This window comes from Equus caballus, chromosome 31 (assembly GCF_041296265.1).
Source record: "Equus caballus isolate H_3958 breed thoroughbred chromosome 31, TB-T2T, whole genome shotgun sequence".
Classification (NCBI taxonomy): domain Eukaryota; kingdom Metazoa; phylum Chordata; class Mammalia; order Perissodactyla; family Equidae; genus Equus; species Equus caballus.
Window position 1 is genome coordinate 5,439,325 of NC_091714.1, and position 13,778 is coordinate 5,453,102.

The 13,778-nt window shown below is 43.8% G+C and overlaps 1 long non-coding RNA gene across 2 annotated transcripts in view; it reads right to left on the reverse strand.

Annotated features, from left to right (window-relative positions):
- LOC102148866 (uncharacterized) overlaps positions 1-13,778 on the reverse strand; it is a 95,463-nt gene that overhangs the window by 65,672 nt on the left and 16,013 nt on the right. The window contains exon 6 of one of the 2 annotated variants that reach the window (XR_011434418.1): positions 12,034-13,255. The exons of the other annotated variant lie outside the window; for it this stretch is intronic. This is a non-coding gene — a long non-coding RNA (uncharacterized lncRNA). Of the gene's footprint in view, positions 1-12,033; positions 13,256-13,778 lie in introns of those variants that run through there. 2 annotated transcript variants of the gene reach the window in all.

A 13,778-nucleotide genomic window follows, 5' to 3' on the forward strand; every position in this document is an offset into this window, starting at 1 on the left:
TAAATTATTTCCTCCTAATTCGGATTTGCTTAGATATTTTATTAAGAATACCTGCCAAAGTTTATAAAATATCTTTTTAGAATGAGTTGATGTGATTTTTTTTTCTCCTCCGACAGGCTGGTGCAGTGAATTGTCTAAAGAGATGTCGTGATGGTGAACCATTCCCACATTTCTAAAATAACGTCCATTTAAATACATATAATCTGGGGGACACATTGTTGGAATTTGGTTGCCAATTTTTGGTTTAGAATCTCTGCATCTGGAGTTATAACAGGGGGAGTTGTTAATGGATTTGCTCTTGATGATCAGTTTATCAACTTGCAGTGTTGAAGTCATGCATAAAGAGACTGTGAGATGCTTGGTTTGGCCATAGGTCTATGCCAGGTCCTGCTTTTCCTCTGACAGCCCTGTGCGGTTGCTGACTAAGGAGAAGCTGCCCTTTCTGTGTTGCTCTCTCGTGCCAATGCTCCCACCTACCCCTAATCTCTGCAGACACCCACAGTCCCTGCATTGATACACACAGACAAGGCCTTTTTGTGCCAGATGACATCATGATCATGAATGCGTCAGGAAGTGGCTTCAAAACCACGTCGTTGAAATATACTCCAACAACAGCAGAATGGAAACTGACCCAGAAGAAAAGTACTAATACTGATCAGCGAATGTGTCAACATCAAACGGTTTTCTAAAGAAACTCCAGGGAGTACTATAAATTAGTATATTGGATCTGTGCAATAAATTTTCCTATTTCATAAATGAAACGAAAAAGAAAAAAGACTTGTTTTAAGGTTCTCGTAACTCCCTAAGTTGCATTGTCTCTAAGAGCAGGCATTTGTGGGAACCCAGCAGAGACAAGTTATGGGTTTATCTCTTCATCGGCATTCCTCGGTATATCCACAAATCCATTGCCCAGTTGGTAAGAAGCAGGTCAGCAATCAACAAAATTCCTAAATACCTTTTGTACTCAGGAGGCTGGAACACGTTGACCACACCAAAGCATTGGGAGACAGGCCTGGCTCTCCCTTACAGGCCTGCTGAGGCCACTTCTGATCAGCCTTGACCCTTGCGACAGCGGCTGCTTGTTTGTTTTATTGAATGGCCTGGGGTGATGCTACAGCAGTGTAAACATGCCAGCCTCTCTCTCTCTGAAAAAGACCGTTCTCTCGTTCTCTCGGAGCCTGGAATGTGGAAGACAAACATCGTCCCGTCTTTCCCAGCTAATGAGGATTCCTGGAATGTGCGAACTATGGCAACTTGCCGCCAAGGCCCCCACAATTAAATGAATTCTAAGATCATTAGAAGACAGAATTATGACAGTGATTTCAAAGACAGCAAGAGAAAAACGGCATATAGGAAGGCCCATTAAACGGATGTGACTTTTTTTTTCAAACTCTAAGAAAATTACTTATGAAGATTTAGCTACATAAAATTATAATTGGTTAAAAGTGACACAAGTGCTCCATATTTCACAATGTCAATTTGTCAGGCAGGTTGTTCCAACATCGTAAAATTCCTTTGAAGGTGAAGATTGACACTATGTGAAGAAATAAATTGCTGTGGGGACCCCAAATTTGTACAGTTACAGCACCCTCCAGCAATGAAAACACATCCCTCATGCGGCCCACTGTGCTCTGTGGCATCTCTGTTCTGCCTCTTAACTTTCTCTTTCTTAATGAATAAAAATGAACTAAATGTGCAATGCACACCAGGCAGTCCAGTCTCTGGCGTGTGCTCCTTTTGGAAGTTGGCACGAGACTCAGACTGTTGGACATCATTGCCCTTGGTGCCTTATGCCCAAGGGGACCTGCCAGGCACATCTGGGCGTCAGGAGGTGAATATGTGTTAGCGTGTCCTTTTGCTCCTATCTCTGTATGTATTCCAGCTTTGTAACTAGCGGGGTTTGATAAATGCTCACAGTTTTTTAAATCTCAGCGACATCCAGCGATGCGAACATCACCAGAACATTCCAGTAATGGAATTCCATGGAGCATCTCCTCAGAAACTGGGCTAGCAGTCCCACCCCAAGGAGCCAGGAGGATGTCTCAAGTCAGGCTCATCAAAGGCAGAGGAAGGGTGGCTGGAAGGTTCTCAGGAGCTAAGTGAGAGTCTAGGAATGCAACTTTGACAGGACCCACTGGGAGTGAGTTCCCCGTTACCTGACATACCTCAGCCCCAACAGGAGCCGTGAAAGAAACACCCCTCTGAGTGGATTATAGCTTCATGCCGTTTAAACGCATTCAAAGTAGTTTGCTTTAGTATTTTTAATTAAAATTAACATTCATTGTTCTTTCATTACTATAGCAATGCGTGCTTGAGAAAATAAAGATAAGCAAAATTTCTTTAAAAAATTAAAAAGCATCCATTATCTCATCGTGCACACATAGCTACTGTGAATCCATTGCATGCATTTATTTCCAAACTGCCTTCTGCCTAGATATATTCATCTATTTTTCACAAAAATAGACTCATCTGGTCACATTTCTTTTTAACTCTCTCTGCACTAAAAAATATATCATAAACCCATTTCCATCCATTAAATATTCTCGTGAAATAACATTTCAACAATACATTGTTTTGCTATTATTTCATGACAGTGTTGTTTTATTTCCTTCTTCTTCTTTTACAAGGTCAAGTTTAGTTTTTAAGTTCAATAAACTGCTGGTTACTCTCTCAAATAGATATTTTGGGTTTTTTTTCCTCCCCAAAGTGCCAGTACACAGTTGTACATCCTAGTTGTATGTCATTCTAGTTCTCCTGTGGGGGAGGCTGCCTCAGCATGGCTTGATGAACAGTGTGTAGGTCCGTGCCCAGGATCCCAACCAATGAAGCCTGGGCCACCGAAGTGGAGGGTGGGAACTTCACCACTCAGCCACTTGGACGGCCCCTCAAATACCTTTTTTGATTTTGTTCATTCAGTGTATTTACTAGGTAACTGGTATGAGTCTGGCTCTAGAGATGCTTGGTGAACAGAGCAGGCACAGCCCACTCTAATGAAGCATAGAGTCTGAAGGACGCGTTTACAAAATTTACTCCAAACTAAAGAGCAAATGATAAATGCTAGTAAGTGTCTTGGAGGGAAAGAAGAGCAGGCAATGAGTGAGAATAATGGTATTTGACTGGAGGCCTCAAGGAAGCGACAGCACCAATGAGGAGGGGCCAGGCATGCAGGAGATAGCGTATTTGAAGACTCTTAAGATGAGAAGGAGCTTGGGCCCTCCTGGTGGCGCAGCAGTTAAGTTCACGCATTCTGCTTTGGCGGCCCAGGTTTCGCCAGTCTGGATCCAGGGCACAGACCTACACACTGCTCATCAAGCCATGCTATGGCAGGTGTCCCACATATGAAATAGAGGAAGATGGGCATAGATGTTAGCTCAGGGCCAGTTTTCCTCAGCAAAAAAGAGGAGGATTGGCGGCAGATGTTAACTCAGGTCTAATCTTCCTCAAAAAAAAAAAAAAAAAGGAAGAGAAGGAGCTTTGTGTAAGTGTGGAACAGAAGACCCGATGCCTGAAGGACAAGTGCACGGAAGAAGGGAGCCCAGCCCATCCCTTCAGGGGAGCTGTGAGATTCCTGTGGGTGCAGTGGGGGAGCCCAGAAGAGTTTACCTAAGAGGGTGACAGTATGAGTCAGGGCTGGAAACATCACTTTGGCATCCATGTGGGGCAGGGACAAGAGTGACACAACAGAGCAGTTAAGAAGTGGTGGCAGTGACCTGTGTGAGAGGTGGAGATGGCTTGGACTAGAGTGGGACAAGAGGAACGAACATGTTTTCTGTGCATATTATGTGATCTTTGCAAAACATTCAGAAAATACTGAAAATAAAAAGAAACTCAGAAATCACCTATGCTTCCACTGCCTGAAGAAAATGCACGTTAAGATATCTTTGCACAGCTTTCTAGAGTTTGTTATGCCTATGTTTACACATAAGTATAAATTGCTCATTGTTTTTATAATAAATGAGATCATAGTATATACTATATACTGTTTTCTCCTCACTATTTCACTAATATTTTTCCATATTGATAAATATAGAATTAATGAATCTAGGATTTTCCATCTTGCTAAGTTTATTAATTTATTAATACATAGTAACAAAGAAATATAGATATAAAAATTTACTTAATCAGGGGCCTGCCCAGTAGTGTAGTGGTTAAGTTCGTATTCACCACTTTGGTGGCCCAGGGTTCATAGGTTCGGATCCCAGGCACAGACCTACACACTGCTCATCAAACCACACTGTGGCGGTATTCCACATACAAAATAGAGGAAGATTAGTATGGATGCTAGCTCCAGGCTAATCTTCCTCACCAAAAAAGAAAAAATTTACTTAGACCACAATTAATGAACACTTACAATGTTTCCTTTTCTGTATAAACAATGTTGCCTTCATAACCATTACTTCCATCAAGAAAGAGAATATTTCCAGATTCCAGATCCTCTTCTTGTCCTTTCTCTGTTATTACCACATGCCTCATCTCCAAAAATAACTTCTATCCTGACTTTGAAGAATTTGGATTAATTTTGACTGCTTTGAACTTTATGAAATCATGCAGTGATTTTTAAATTATTATAGTACTATTATATGAAACATAATAATTAATATACTTTAATTATGTTAATTATTTTCATAGGATCATATTTAATTATAGTACATTTTAATTATATAGATTGTGGATTCTTTTGCAGCCTTCTCTCACCAAATTTTATGATTTTGAGATTCATCTGTGTTATTGTATGTAACTACAATTTGTTCATTGTCTACTTCTCATCCCATGGCCAATGCTAATTATTGACTTTATTTTTTAATCTTTGACACCCTGATGGACAGCTAACACATTGTCTTATAACTCCTTTTAAAATTATACTTTGTTAAAAATTTGCACAAATGCACAATTGTTTTTTAAAATCTGTTCCATAGCATTTTTCCCTTAACAAAATATCACAAATATTTTCCTGTGTCCCTGAATCCATAATTATGCCATCATCTTTAATTAATGCATTATAATCTATATATGGAAGTGCCAAAATTTACTTCTTGAGAGTTAACTATGTCAAAGGCATTGTTTGAATTTTTTTTAACCAATTCATTATGTCAGAATGTTCCTTAATCTTCACTGCAATCCTATAAATTGGAGTCGGTTATTATGCACATTTTAACAACAAGGAAACCAGGACACAGGGAGATTGTGTAACAATTTGCCTAAGACTAATCAGCTAGTAAGGTTTGGAGCCAAAATTTGAACTTAGGCAATTTTTTATTCTGGCATCCATGATTTTAATACTCCCAAAATACTGACTTTTTAAAGTAATTAATTATACGACTTTATTCTCCGTCACAACCAGAGGCGTGGTTTATTCCCACTGTACTTTCGTAGCCTCTCATAGATTGTAATTGCCCAATAAATGCAACTTCATTTATATTGTATTTCTAATCACTAATGAAATGCAATACAAACGAGTGAAAACACAAGTTAATTGCTGCTTGATTTCAAAATGTAGTGTTTTGTTTCTTACAATATTCACAGTGATACCTGTTGTTATGTATAACCACATCCATGAGATCACTTTCATTTTCTCTTTTAAGCTTTACACGGTGAATCTTTATGGGTCCAAAGAACAGAAATTCTGATACATTTCTAGATGTCAACTTCTATGTAGGACCAATTTCTTCAACTCGGTTAAGAAGAGTTACCAATTTCACCAGCAAACGATGCCTTTGGTTTGCTTCTTCCCCTACCGAGAAGCTAGTTACGGAGTTGCCAGGTCTATATGCTACAGTGGACGAGCTTATGCATTGTCCAAATCATTTCAGAATAACTTCTTGGCAGTTTTTCCAGAATTACTAGATAACTTACTTAAATCCTCAACTTGTTTCTGGCCCTGGAAAGTGACATTAGGGTGGGAGATAACAGAAGAGATCAATGATTTCATTAGGTTTATTGAGCATTCACGATACACGAAAAGATGTCTGCAGAAATGACCAACACAATTTAATTGTTAACTATGGGTTAAAAACAGTGTGTTCAGCCAACCTCTTTCGACACAGTGGTAACCTAAATTGCTGTTTCCAAAAGCCAGCGCCTTTTCCTGCTAAACCCAATAGCTGTCACATGATTAATGTGCTGGTGTCTTATTAACTGCTCTGTTACAGAAGCTGTCCAATTCATAGCCACCCTCACTGCAGAGACCTTTCTGTAAAAACCTGGTTGAAATCACGCTGTTCTGACTGCAGGCTATTGCACCTTCCACCAAAACATCATAAAGAGCAAAGAATTACTGTTTCCAGTAATCCAGGCCATAAATCAACCCGCTCTGAGGATGGAAAAAAAAATCATGCGTGCTTCCTGCATTCATATTCAAAAGCTTATCTGTGTAATGGCATATTCCGGAAAACGTCGAGGACCTGTGGGTGCCTGTGTGTGTGTGTGTGTGTGTGTGTGTGTGTGTGTGTGTGGTGAGCAGAGGTGAAAGGAAGGGGAACACATGGGCCAGGGTAACACAAAAGAAATCTCAGCACCAGTTAAATAATTCCAAAGGCTTTGATCTTATCTGGCCCTTCCTTGCTGTAACAATATTTTAAGATGGTTAAAAATTGCCACCTTATCTGTTTGGTGCTATCATTCGCTGCTTCACTTATCTGGGCCCAGCTGTTTGAGAAAAATGCAGTATGGCATGACCTTGATTTCTTAGCACCTGACCTTAATATCTAATCAGTCGTGTGCCTCACTGAAGCCATCCAGAGATGTCACCAAGGCCCCCTCCGGCATCCAGCGATTCAAAAGATGTTTACTTCATCCATCCCTTTGGAGAACTTCCAGCCCCACTCAGTGACCCCTTCCTTCCAATTCGCGCACTGGGTCCTTCGGGGGTTAAGGGTTATTTTAAAATCTTGGATGCCTTTTCCATTGAAAACAATTTGGTTGTCTTTAAGTCAGTTCTGAAAAATGATCTGAGTTCGTACTAAGATTTCTGAAGGGAAGTCGTAATTTGGGTATAAAAAACATTAACCACTCGTGGCTGCCGCAGTGTTTATAAAACACAAACAGCCAATTTGAAAGTCGTACAATACTAAGTAGTGAACACACACACACGTGCACATACACACACGTGTATTCATGTGCATATGAACACACACACGTATATACACACATACAAACACACACAAGTGTACACATGCACACACACACGTACACACAAACTCTAAATGTTAATTTTAAAGAGACTTTTTTACCCGAAAGATCCAAATGTGGTCCAGTGACCCCAGATTGATGTGAAGTCTTAGAATACTGGGATGATATAAAGAGACGTCAGAGTTACTAAAGTATCATCATATGAAAAGTGACACAAAAAGACCTGGATTTTTTCTCTCTCGGCAACATTGGAATCAAATGTGCTTCGTTGACAAAGTTCCCTGCCAGCCTGGCGGGCTCAACCTGGAACCTGGAAATCAAGCTGTTTTCTTTCTGGTTCTGACACTGTCACCCAGAATAAATATCCTACCATCATGACATTGCTGCCATCCCACATCTCAGACCCAGGCAAGAAGTCGCCTTGATTATGCCCTTTCCTGTTACATTAGCATTAATTTACATGGTCTGCTGTAACCATATAGCCTTCTCATGGATTGAGCCTTGAGAATAGTCACTTTCCACGTAGGAAACTGTGATGTTGCCTCTAAACTTGAGAGAACAAACTAAGGAGAGAGCTGATCCTCCCTTTGCCCCATCCCCTGCTGGTCTCCACAGAAAGCTCGGGCTAGGGAAAGACAAGACCAGCGTGTCCCTGGGTGCCCTACGGGGAAACGACAGTCCTAGTGATGTGCTCTTTGGACATGAGCTCTCCTTTGCCTGCATGGCCCCCTCTCCAGGTCCCCAAGTTAGAGCATCGGTGAGAAACAGCACATCTGTTTTTCAGGGGCTGCAATTCATTATGGGGTCTCAGGAGGCTGCGATCCTTTCTGTGGGAGCATCCCTGACCCTCTGCCCTGTGTGAAGAGAGACTTGCAGATGGGGAGACACGGGGCTCCTGCAGCCGACCCCAGAGCAGCACCTTCCCAGGGCATGAGTGGAGCTTCTGGCAGCAGCGTGACTCCCGGCCGCAGGGTGCTGTGTGCTCAGTTACTGTTCCCGCCCACTTAGTCAGTTACTGTCCGTACTCCACCTGATGCACTGAGGGCTCCGCAAAACCTTGAGCAAGTTTCCATCAGCTCCGAACTTAGCTTCCCTGCTCAGCTCACACGTCAGGCTCCACCCAAGAGACCTTCGAGGCCATGTGGAACACCACCCCGCAGCTTTAAGCACCGAGAATCATCTCATGGGAAGAAAGACCCAACGAGACCGGCTTACACTAAACAGCTTGGCTTATAGAGGTCTCCTGTAGTTTGTTAAAACTTGGTATAGGCTGTTCTGTTCTTCAAAGCCAAATCTTTGCATTTATAATCCAAGTTCATTCCCCTCGCCAACAAGAGGCTTCGTGACACGTGCCCACTCCTTGTTCTGTTGGATGTCACCTACCGTAAACTTTTACACAATTGTGACTTGAGGTTTGTTTTTTAACTGAAATTGCCCTCCCTCCTGAATTTTCTCTCTCACATTTTCCCCTATAAACCAAAGCCATTCCTGAGTGAGGAAGTGAAGACCCAGCTGCGGGGGGCGGAAAGGATGGTTTACGTGCTGAGATTCTAGTCACTGAAGAAATTTTAGAGTCTAGAGGCTGGTCTTCAAAGCTCTTTGGATCTATACCAAGACCTCCCTCCAAACTTGAGCAGGAAAACTGCTCTGTTGCCACTGGCCACTCCCCACCCCACTTGCCTCTTCCCTCAGATGCACGCTCCAGGTGCCTTCCGTGGGGCTGCCATCACGTGAGGGCCTGGTGTGGAGTTCCAGATGAAGAAAAGCTGCTGCAGGAGAGAAAAGCAAGTGCTCTTCACATGCCCAGATGCCCACACACAATCTCTCTTATCTGGGCAGAGATAATACAGCCAGGAGAGCGGCCAAGCGCACCCTCATGGACCAACGATGCATAGCAGGCTCCCCGGCACATCCTTCCAGAGGAGGGGGCTACAGAATTAAGTGGGGCATTACTAAAGGGGGGAAAACCCTCCAAAGAGAGGTTGAACCCCAAAGCTGCAAATGTCAAATTGCAGAAGGAGAGCTGCACGGGGCCAATGGGAATAGACCGGAGCTGTTCCTCCCATGGGAGCTAAATCAGATGGCAGAGAGGCGGCCTGGGCCACATGCTACAGCAATGATGAGTGTATCAAAATATTAGCATCAAATCCTCGAGGACTATATTTGCAGTGTCATGTAAACTGCTCCAAGGAGCAAACTGTCCTGCTGTGACTTTATATTAATCTCTGGCTTCTGGCTGGTCACAGGGTGTCACATGCGCTGTAATTAGATTTTGGAAATGCGTACAGGGAGAAGGAAATGGTGTCATGAAGGTAACCTATCAGATACCCAACCTCATCCTCATCCTTTAGGAAGGAGCCCGTATGGGCACCCCCAGGTTCCACACTCTGATCTTCAAGGGCAGCGGTGTCAGGCACAGTAATTGCAAGAACTCCAAAGCTGCTCCCACAGCATCCTTCTTTAAGGGAGCCTGTTTTTCACACCACAATCAATCTGGCGAAGTTGTTAGCTGAGAGTGCGCATCTGGAGAGGACGTGCTGGCAACTCCAGGATGGAGAAAGGCAAGGCACTTAGCAATTTGAACCCTGCATTTGAAAATCCTGTCTTCAGGATGGAGGGCTACAGGGAATTTATATGGAAAGAAAAATTCGCTTTAAAACTTGGGCTGGGGGTTTTTGCTTAAATAATCAAACCAATGGACGACGCAGGGTTTCTGGAAGCAGATTTGGCCAAGATGAACTACGATGGAGCAAGGCTCTAGAACTGTTTCAGCATGTTCCACCCAAGGATTTGACTTTCCAAGAGGCTAGCTTTTAACCTCCTTTTCTAAGAGCAAGGAGAAGAGGAATTGAGTAAAGTTAAACAGGAAGTCTGACTTGAGCTGCCCAAGTCAAACGCTCAGTCTGAGCTCTGCCACCCTTTGACTTGGGTCCACAGGCCTCAGTCATTATGGGAGTTGTCTGAGTTCAAATCCCAGGTCCGCCTCACATGAGCTGTGCTACTTTGGTCAAGTTACTTAACCTCTCTGTGGCAGCTGATTGTAGTCCTGCCCCCCACCCCCAAGTCAGTCCATGTCTTCCTTTTTCCACCTCACTGGATAATGCCCTCTCCCCCCCACTTTGCATTTGGACATGGGATGGTTTTGGCCCAGGGGACAATAGCAAGTGTGACACAGCTGAGACTTGAAAAGCACTTGCTCATTGGGCTGTGTCCTCTATTGCTGCCCTGGTACTCCTCCTGCCACCCTTCTGGAAGATGTGGGACGAGGCCCTGTTGCCCTTGTCCCCCATCCACACTCTGGACAAGTGCAGGAGGCCATCTTGGCCAGATTGCAGAGTGCAGCCCAGCTCAACCTCACCCAGAGCTGCCCAACTGGACCACAGAATTGTGGGCTAAATCAAGGGTCACTGTTCAAAGCCACTACATTCTGGGGAGGTTTGCTATACAGCAGCTGACAACAGACACATTTCCTAAGCCTCACTGTCTTCATCGCTAAAATGGGGACCTGCAAAGTCCTTGCCCCAGCAGGCGGTTGTGTGGGTCAAGGGAGGTACCGTGCAACATGCTGATGCCAGGCACGCTGAGGTGCCTGCTCGTCCTGATAACATGCCTTGTACCCATTCCGGTTTCAAAAGCCAAGTGTAACTGACCCTTTTCCTAAATTTCTACAAACAAGTGTTTGGCACTTCAGGAATGCAAACTATAACACTTAAAAAACTTGTCAGAGCCACGAAAGAAATGGCGGGGAGAAGTTTCAGCATCATTTCTTCTATCCTCTCATCTCTGGTGACAACAAAATGACTTAAGGGCATCCAAGGGGGGCCCTTTGGGCAAGTTATGTGCAGCCCCCAAACTGAAATCCACTGTAAGAAAGCCTGATGTCATTTGTTGGTGGATCTGCTTGCCCTAACATGCAAACTCTCCTCAAACACGCAGAAGAGGAGACTACCACCAGCAGCTCACTTTTGGTACCCACTTCCCAGCCCTGAGGGGGTTGGGGAACCAAATGCGTATTCTGAGGTGATGGTCTTCAGATAAAGCTTGCAGGGAGGTAGTGGGAAAGGAGGTGCTGGAAGGGTAACCAGCAGAAAACCCCTCCTAACTAATGAATGAACAACACTGAAGGAGCACAGGAAGTGGGCCCTGTTTAGGTCGATAGAAAATCCAGGAAGAGAAACACTCGGTTTAATGGCTGACTCGTTTATAGATGCACCGAGCTCTGGAGGGTATGATGGGGGCATGCTCTGCCCCGTTACTCACCCCCACAGGCCCTCTACTCTGTATTCCAAAGAGCCATGGGGACCCCAGAAAGAAGGAAAAGGGAGAGAAAGCCTGGAGTCTGTTTAAGGGCCTACTATGTGCCCCAGCACATCACAGGTGGCCCTGAGAGAGACACTGGGATCTGATTTCAGCTGAGGAATGACGATGAGTCAGGGTTTGAACTCAGCCTTTCTGACTCCAGAGTCAGAATTCTTTCTGCTCTTCCACACTAGTCAGAAAGAGGAACTATAAATCATTATGATTAAGTACTAAGAGAAACAGTAGAAACCCAGGGCCATCCTGAGGCAAAGTCTTCAATATTGAGGGGGGATGGGGGTGTGTGGGAATTTAGACCCAAAAAATATAGAAGACGCAGTTCAGTTCCTGGCATTCACAGAGAATTTAGGAAATAGAAATCTGAATCAGAACAACAAAAAACTGACATAATTGCCACGATGAAGCTTAGCCCATGGGGATTATCTTTTGGGTATTAAAAGAAGCTGATAAATCCCCCCCACACCTACCCCTCCATAAGGATTATTACAAGAGCCACTGGTAAGATCTGTTATTTTACAGAAAAACAGGTTTTTGAACATGTTAGTCAGATTGTAGGGCTAAATCTCTTGAGTGTGTGACTAGAACTTCTGTCGGAATGACATTTTTATTCATTCAGAATGCATTTATTAAACACTTGCTAAGAACTCCGGGGGGAAGGCCAGAAAAACTCAGAACCCAGCCTGCGAGGGTTTTGCAGTGTTGGAAAGGGAAGAGGCAGAGAAGGAGTGAGTCTCAGCACAGAGTAGGTGCCACTGAATACAAACGTAAGCTGAGCTCTGGATTCTGAGAAGGCAAGAGAGGGAGGTGCCTGTGAGCGCCAGGTTTGAGGGGCTTCCAGCAGGAGCTGGGCTGGGAAAGAGGAGGGAGCCCCCAGGGTGAGGACGCCTGGTCTTCCAGAACAAGATGTCCTGTTCCTGGGTTGGGTGTGGCCCAGTCCTTAGACCCTCACGTGACAGCTGAACTGTTACCCTTTAGGGAAAAGTCCTGGAGAGCCACCCGTGACGGCTTCAATACAATTCTCCAGACAGAGTCCCAGGTGTCTGCCGGGTGTGAGAAGCATCTGTGGCGTTAAAATAAAATGAATGAAGTTGGCTGATTACAAAAAGAACAGCCTTTGCATTCCTTTTCCTGGCCTCGGAATAAAAGTCATTTTTCAAAAGTCCAGAGCACTGTGTTGTCAGAGCCCAAGTCATTTGGAATTAGGGTGGATAGAGTTAGCAAATAAAAAGAGGGGATGCCCAATTAATTTCAAATTCAGATAGAAAGTGAATAATTTTGTCAGTAGAAGTGTGTCCCAAGTATTGCCAGGACTTTCTGGTTTGGTCTGGGAGCCCTCCTTGGAAGCAGGAGGGGAAATTCAGGCGTCCTTCTAGCTCTGGTGGGATTAGCAGCCTTTCATTAACAAGACAGCAGAGCATAGAAAGGCATACGGTGCCTCGGCGGGCTGAACAGTGTGGGCTTAACAAGAATTTTCCGTTCTATTTAATATCCATCGTATTGAGAGCATCTGTTTGAAGGAATCCAATACATTTTCAGAGTAAAGAGGAGAAACAATTATCTAACATTTGTGGATCTGATTTAAATCAAATATTTGTATCTTGCATTTTCTTAAAGGAGAAACAGACCAAAGAAAAGCTTTTTGAAGAGTAAGCTGCGAAGCCCTGAAAGAGATTACACGAGGAGATTGGGAAGTCCTGAAGGCCCGTCTGGAAGCTTTGGGTGGAATCCTCTTGGGCTCAGAAGGACAGACGGCAGGTTTCTCTCCCACCTGAATATTCTGAGGAGGAAGCTGAATCCGGCGTCTCCTGACCTGGAATCAGCAGGGTTGGAGTAGAATTTACAACTTCAGGACGCATCACTGAGAGGGGAGATTTAAGACTGGAGAATTAATTTTCTCTTCCTCCTGCGTAAAGCAGCTCTTTTCCTAAAGCCGAGAATCTTTCCTGAATGAATGTACCAAAGGGAAACAATCCAGTAAGCACTGCATGACCCTAATAATTCTGACCATTTGCGCCACATTTTGCAGTGGCCTAAATTAAACAGAAGAGGATCCACGTGACCCGGTGCTCATGAGAACAAAGCTGAAGCTTTGCCAACAGAACCTATTCCCTGGGGGAAAACTTGGATTCTGAACTCAAAACTGTTTTTTGGGTTAAAGTGTTTTAGGTGATACTATAACTAGTAACTGGCTACCGAGCCATCAGAAGATCGACAAGAACACTTGTTTATTAAAACGAAATTGAAACAGTTAGAGCCTTGTAAATATTTCAAACTGGAAATCCTGCAAGAGTAAAATTCTCTCATGAGATAGCTTACCTGTTTTCTAGAAAATA